Raw genomic sequence first — 7,513 nt, forward strand, 5'->3', positions numbered from 1 at the left:
ATGTTGCGGGCGTGTTAACAAGTGAGACCGGCTAAAGAACCAAACGGAACGCAAGGCTATTTGACATAGGCGAACAAAATAAAATGACAAACAATTGGGGCCATTTGACATGCGTGAACAAAATAGAATGACCACGAATGGGCGCCATTTGACATGCATGAAAAACCTAAATGGTGCATACTAAGAATCGAACCTGCTACCAGCTACGTGGAGAAACAAGCGATTACCAACAGGTTACAAACTCTATTTTGCTTACTTTAAATACTCGGCCTTCTTATCAATAGCAGTGAACGGCTGGGCGAAGGCCCATTTAAAAGATACAGGTTGGCTGGCCGGCGAGGAGTTTACTTGGGCTGCGATTCCGTGACTTCGGCCCGGTTTTGCATCTGGAAGTTTCCACCTAGTTTTCCTTATTTTTCTGTTGTGTTTTTCATATCCGTTTCTTGTTTATTTTTCTTCCGGTTTTCTATTTACTTTTTCTATTTATTTTCCTTCTTTCAATTTAAATTTCATTAAAAATTCATATTTGTGGACTTTTTTGAAAATTGCAAAGAATTTTAAAATTCTCAGACTAATTCAAATTCTTGAACATTTTTCCTAAATCTGCGAACTTTTCTTCAAATTCATAAAACTTTGAAGCCACAATTCTTTCCAAATTCTCAAACTCTTTTATGAGTCCATGAACATTTTAATTTTCACGAATATTTTTTCAAGACATGATTTGTTTTCAAATTCATGGAAAATTTTCAAATACACTAACGTTCTTTTGACTTTGCAATCTTTTTTTGAGTTGGCAAACATTGTTTAGAATTGGTGGAGTTTTTTTTTCAAATTCATTAACGTTTTTATGAAAAAAATCATGATTTTCTTTTTGAGTCCGTGATTTTTTTTTCAAATTCGTGCACTTTTTTTAGAATTGCCAAACATTTCTGTCAGATTCATGAACTTTTTTCAAATATGCCAACATTTTTTGATGGCAGGAAAAAAATGATTCATACGTTCAATCAATTTTTCAAATTCATTTTTTTTCTTCTAAAAGTGTATGCTCAATTATGCCATGGGTTAACGGTCAAGCGGCCAACCGGTCAATGGTGAACTGGCCAAAGCAGCCGAGCGAGCTAGGTCGGCCCACACACCACAGTGAGTAAGCGCCAATTGGCATTTTTTGACGCCCTCCATATTTTAATGTGCTAACACTAAATGTTAAACACATGTAAAACAAACAACGCTCAAATTCAAATACATTGGAGCATGTCATTGAATCAATAATTTCATCGTTAGTTTTGCATACCAATTCAAATTGAAATTTTCTGAATTTTTTTCTCATGACGAGATATAAATATTTCTTGCATGTGATGTTTCATTTGATATTAGATGTGAAAGTTGGGACTTGGGAGCTTATTGGAAACAAGCAAATTTTATATAGATAATCATGAAAGTAACGGATATGTTCATCTTAGCTAGGGGCAACCCAAAAGTTACCTCTTCTATACCGGGCTAGGAGCAACTCTAGCATATCCCACATATTGGCCCGATATGCGGTTTATGGACCAAACAATGACTCTACCATACCAGACCCCGCATCTTGGCCCTGCCCCGCATATTTTGTATACAAGAAACCTAAAATCGCCTCCCTTGAGTCTGTATATGTACGAGATCCGGGGGCACATTACCAGGATCCTACAAAGCCATTTTGGTAGAAGAATTGGGAGGCACATAAGAGCGTAGAGAGATCTTACCAGCGACAGCCGAGCGTCTTGGTCCGGAACGGAGAGAGGTCCGAAAGTGACTGTCAAGCGTCTTGTCCGTCCTGCTTTGACTGCTCATGGACTTGTCAACCGGAGGGAGTTCTGGTCGGCGCTGTACTAGGCGAAGGGAGGTCAGAGTTGAAACAGGTGGGATAGCACACCAAAAATGCTAGCTCTCGTGAGGTAGATAAGCATGCTCCATTTGGCCACCGAGACACCCGGCCAAGGATGCATAGGTTCTGGCGAGTCGTCTTAATTCAACCTTAATGTTTTCTATGTTAACTAGTAGATCGTAATCTCGCTTTTATAGTCAAGCCACATTGGCCATACCATATAATAGTTAAACTATTGGTTTGATCCATTCCATGCTAGGGCACACAATTATAGTGTTCTCGGTACACCCCATTTCCCTTGACACTAAGAGTACTCAGTAGCCCATGCCCTATTGTTTCACATGGGTTATAAATAGTGTTGCATCGATCTACTTTGAGCTAGAGTACATGCCAAGATCCTCTAGAATCTCCCCACTTTGATGAAGCCTTGGCATGGTCTCATATTAGGTGGTGTGGGCGACGACAGGGGTCGCGGCGGGTCGCTCGGACGTGTTTTCTGTCCTCGGCAGTTGCGACACCCCGATCTGGACATGGGGATCTTTTATCGTCTCGCTTGTCCTGAAGACCTTGGGGTGGTACGTGGGAGCTACCAAGAAAAAACTCTGCGCTTTGTCGCTGACGACGGTGATGCTATATTCTCGAAGACATCGGCATGGTGCTCCTTGTTGCGGCAGGATTCCGGGTGAAGACCTTTGTCCTATATGGACTCAACAGCGGCGACGCTTAGCGTCGTTCTCCCTCCCGAGGACGTTGTCGCGGAGCCTAGGTGGTTTAGTGTGTAGCGTGTCGTTGTACTCAGTTTATCATATTTTCTCTTTCGGTTGCGTAGTTCATGTGTGATACGAGGGCTACCTCTCCATCTTGTATCTTTTGACCGTGTACTCTGTTCGGTTGTTGCTTTATATATAAAGCTGGTCGGAATCCTGTTTCGAGAGTCTTTTGTATAGGTAGGCAAGGGCTAGAATAGAAGAATGAAAAAGAGTAGGAATGAAAGAAAAGAAAAGAAAAAGAAACGGAGAAAAGATAAAAAATGTGTGCAAAATATAGTATAGTATATATATTACACTAAAAAGAGTATCCTGTGTTTTGATTGGTCGGGTAGCCTTTCCCACGGATCACGCCTCGTAACTGTCCGATTCGCTTAAATCGAACGGCTGCGGCTGCCCTATCTTTTATCCCCCTCTCTCCTTATCCCTTCGCACCCACGCCTAGCGATCGAAGCCGCCGCAAGTCACCGCCGCTAGCCTGGAGGCCTCATGCCGCCACCGCTCGCCCCTTTCTCTGTAGGTCACCCACGCACCTGGGACCCGGGGCCGTTTCCTCCTCCCCACCAGGCTCGAGGAGGCCCGAGGAGGTGACCATGAGGAGCGCGCAGCCGCCGGAGCCATGGGTAGATCCAGACGGAACCGTCGGTAACCATCCCTCCTTCCGGCGGAGATGAAGAATTGAAGAGGCTTGAGGAGAATGGGCGCATGGGCCGTGCGCGTCACCCGCGCTAGGAGCCACCGGTCCTCATCATCTGCTAGGATCCACGAGGAATCGATCCATATGTAAGCTAGCTTCCACCATAATCCATCCGGCAGGCTGTTTGCTTGTTTGTTTACTAGTGGAAAGACATGACGCGAGGCCGGCGTCGTGGGTACATGCCCGCTGCTAATTAATTATCCTGCTAATAATAGTAGTATGTGTTGTTGCCCGTGGTGGAGATGTACATACCTGAATATTCGTCACATATCCGTATATACTCGAATACTGTCAAACTGGCACGTATACATATATACATACCTGTATATTCGTCACATATCCGTACATACTCGAATACTGTCAAACTGGCACGTATACATATATACATACCTGAATATTCGTCAAATATCCGTACATACTCGAATACTGTCAAACTGGCACGTATACATATATACATACCTGAGTGCCTGTGCATTTTTTTAATTCAGCTAAACAGGTCTACAGAGTGTCAATCTTGGCAAAGGCTTGCTTTGCTCCTTTGCCTAGTGTTGCACTCGGCAAACTCTGACCCGTTAGATTGGGTAGTAGAGATTGTGAAGAGCAACACGAACATCTACTGCACTGACAGGGAATGTAGGTGTAATACATAGTGGTTTTCATGGTAAAGGTTCTAGTAGATGTATGGTCATTTTAGTGTAGTATATCCCAATAATCACTATGAAAATACAGCAGAAGCTCGTCTGTTCATTTCCACTTTAATTATTGTATTTCTATATCTCAATCTCATCTGCTAGTTTGATATAATCAAATGGGTGATAGCATCACCTTGTACTAAGTACCCATCCTGGTTACTTTTTTTATTTAGGTAAATGTAAGATATAGTCATCTTTTACCAAGTATTCATCCTGGTTACATTATGTGCAAAATAGGTGCTACATTTAATTACAAATTTGTTGAATATGTGGTTTTACCGAGTGCTTATAGCCTGTACCTTTTGGTTGTACATCTATTTCTGTCTCAAGTTATTTATCATTATACTCTTACAGAATGTTTGCGGGAAGCTCGGTTAGTGTTGATGCCTCAAGGGTTTATGCATATCAATTCCATGTTGCTTAAAGCCACTGTAACCATGGCTACTGGTTTCCAGGTATATGTTTATGCAGTCATAACGCGCTTGTTGACAACTCGTATGGTATGTTTATATTATTTATAACTTCTCCATGGAATGTCTACTGTTAAAAAACATCTTGCAGGTACTTTAGTTAGGTACTAGAAAGCACATACACACGCACATGCCCAGCACAACCACAAGCACACACATACATCACAACACATATGTTCCACACATACATCACATGCTTTTGACTTCTCAATAGTATGATGATGCATTGCTCTGCCACTCTAATTTTTTTGCACTGGGGCACTTTGCATGTGCTTGCTCCTGTAGTTGTTCTGATCTGTTCAAGTAATGTCCAGATACAACAAGTTAGTCTTGATTTGTACAAGAACTAAGTAGAGTTGTCTCAACTCTTTTTTTTGTGGTTGTTTACCACACGTCCGCCACGTGGTGATTGTTGAAACTCTAAATACAAATAGCGCAACAGTTTACTACTATGTAGTATTAAATGGGATTATCTAGGCAAGCAGACACAACATGGTTGATTGTGGGCTGCCCACCCGTTTAACCAACGATGGACCTAGGGGGCCAGCAGGGGCCACGGCAAATCCTATATCCCTCTCCCAAACAGCATCCGGTGAAATAGAGTAAATGCACTGCTCACAGAAGATCCCATTGACTAGTGAAAAGTAAATAACCTTTTTGACTTTGCACTTCAAACACAAGGATGTAGGATGAGGCAAAGTACGCAGGTAACATGAAAAATACATCAAAACAAGGCAATTTTTGGTGTTGTAATTTATGGATACCTCTTGGTTACTTTGTTTCAAAATAAATAATTAAATTTTGGCTGGCATTTTCACTAATGTAGCACCCAAAAAACTAATCTTTGATGGATTGAGTACAACAGAAGTTCTATGAAGTTTGATTGGTAATTGTTCGTTCGTCATCATATAATTCAACATTTTGCTCTTGGGCCATCTATGTGATATGTCTATGTTATCAACTCTTTATTAGTAAAAATGGTACCTATTTTGCCATATCCATGGTCAATTCCTATATTTTTTCCTTGGAAAAAATCCTACTTATTCCATACAACATGTTGCATTTTAGAATTTTGTTCAATGTTCGGCCCCCCTTATGTATAATTCCTGGCTCCGCCGTTGCGCCTAACACATGCATGCAGGTGTGGGCATCCCTTTATTAGTCCCACTTGCAGTCTGAATGTGTATCCCAAAGAAAGTGAATGGTCATGATAGTCTTCCTGAACTACGACTATGTGTATCAATTGAAGTAATGTTCATGCAAATCCTATAATTATTGTTGTTGAATAATAATATTGATCATAATATAGGTTGCATCCAAAGTAGTTTTAAAGATTTTAACATATCCAAACCAGCGAAATGTTGCATATGCTACTATTCAGAGTATTGATCTAGAAACTAAGGTTGGTGATATTTAGTTAGGTGCCGAATTTGCACTTGTGTGCATAGATGGACCTTTTCTGGATAATGAGGAGTTAGTAAGGTAAGTTTCTGATTGCAAGAGAATTGGTGATGCTTTTGCTTCAGGATACTTAATTGTCCAACCTCCAGCTTTTGTAAGTCGGAGTCTTTTCTTCCATATTCCACCATTATATTTGTATGCATTTGATCACATAACTGTAAGGTCCATTTTCCTTTTACAGATTCAAAAGAAGCATAATGGAGTTGCAGCTGAACTGTTCTTTGGTTGGATGAAGAATTAAATGTAATTAGAAGGTTTTACTTAGCAATAATTGTAGTTTGCATTGATAGATTGAAAAATGTAACACCATTCAGAAGATCTTTTTCTTTGGTCGAATTGATGCAAATGCTATGGTGTAATATTCTCAATAGATGTGTTCTCTATAGTAAAAAATATATGAATGATATGTTGTCTAGCCAATAACATTGGTATGTATTTATTGTAATGCATATGTATCCTACACTCTTGTATATTCATAATAAATACCTTGATATTTTCAATTTGTGTATGTGTTGTGCTTCAATTTCTCTATCATTTTAATGATGCCAAGCATCATAATAAAGTAATTAACAATTTGAGCAGCCACAATGATTTTATTAAATAAATGTATATTCCATAAAATGGGTATATACTTTTGTGGTTAATAATTTTAAAAAACACATTAATTATGTTGCCATTCTAATATAGTAGTGTTACTGATGGTGTTACTATAGTTACAAAATGTGTTACCAGTGATGTCTTATGATATTTGTATATTATGTTACAAGTTGTGTTACTATAGTTACAAAAACATGTTACCACAATGTTCTATGTTTACAAATATATGTTACTATGGGTGTTATTGTAGTTACAAATGTGTTACCAACGCGTTTGGTAACACAAAATATGCATGTTACTATAACTTTGTTGTAACACAATTTTTAATATATGGTAACAATTACTATATGTGACAGTGGACACCACTTAGTAACACGGTCTAATGGAACACATTTGAAAACGTGTTACTACCTAGCCTAGTAACACTGTTTTGGGCCTATAGTAACACAACACTATGTTACCAAAGCTCTGTCCTGTTGGAATCACGAGTGGGAGGGAGAAGCGGAATGGGAGATCCTATGGAGAGAGGGGGGAGAGTGAGCGAGAGAGGAGGGATTCGACCGAGGATATGGAGACTTCACCTACCTTCTACTTAGTAGTAGCGAGGGGTATAAACCCGCGCTACTACTATCAACTTAGTAGTAGCGTGGGTTCATACCCCTCGCTACTACTATGGCATGTCCCGGGGGGGCACGGTACAGACTACTTAGTAGTAGCGAGGGTTAAAAACCCGCTCTACTACTATCAACTTAGTAGCAGCGAGGGGTAAAAAACCGCGCTACTAGTAAGTAGCAGCAGCGAGGGGTATAAACCCGCGCTACTAGTAAGCGCCTGTCTATAAGCTTTTCCCTAGTAGTGAGAGGGCGTGTCTCAAGGAGGGAAGAAAAATCTACATAGATACAAGGAGCGCGAGAGAGACATGTATGCGATAGTGGAAGCACGAGTGTGCGCGTGTATAAACCTATCTA

At 40.3% G+C, this 7,513-nt stretch overlaps 1 long non-coding RNA gene across 1 annotated transcript; it reads left to right on the forward strand.

The window, feature by feature from the left end:
• Nucleotides 1–3,027: 3,027 nt before the first annotated feature.
• LOC125538058 lies at nucleotides 3,028–6,450 on the forward strand. The gene is made up of 2 exons (XR_007296161.1): nucleotides 3,028–3,411; nucleotides 4,372–6,450. It is a non-coding gene; the product is annotated as an uncharacterized LOC125538058 (long non-coding RNA).
• Nucleotides 6,451–7,513: the final 1,063 nt, after the last annotated feature.

The sequence above is a fragment of the Triticum urartu genome, chromosome 2 (assembly GCF_003073215.2).
Source record: "Triticum urartu cultivar G1812 chromosome 2, Tu2.1, whole genome shotgun sequence".
NCBI classification, from domain to species: Eukaryota; Viridiplantae; Streptophyta; class Magnoliopsida; order Poales; family Poaceae; genus Triticum; species Triticum urartu.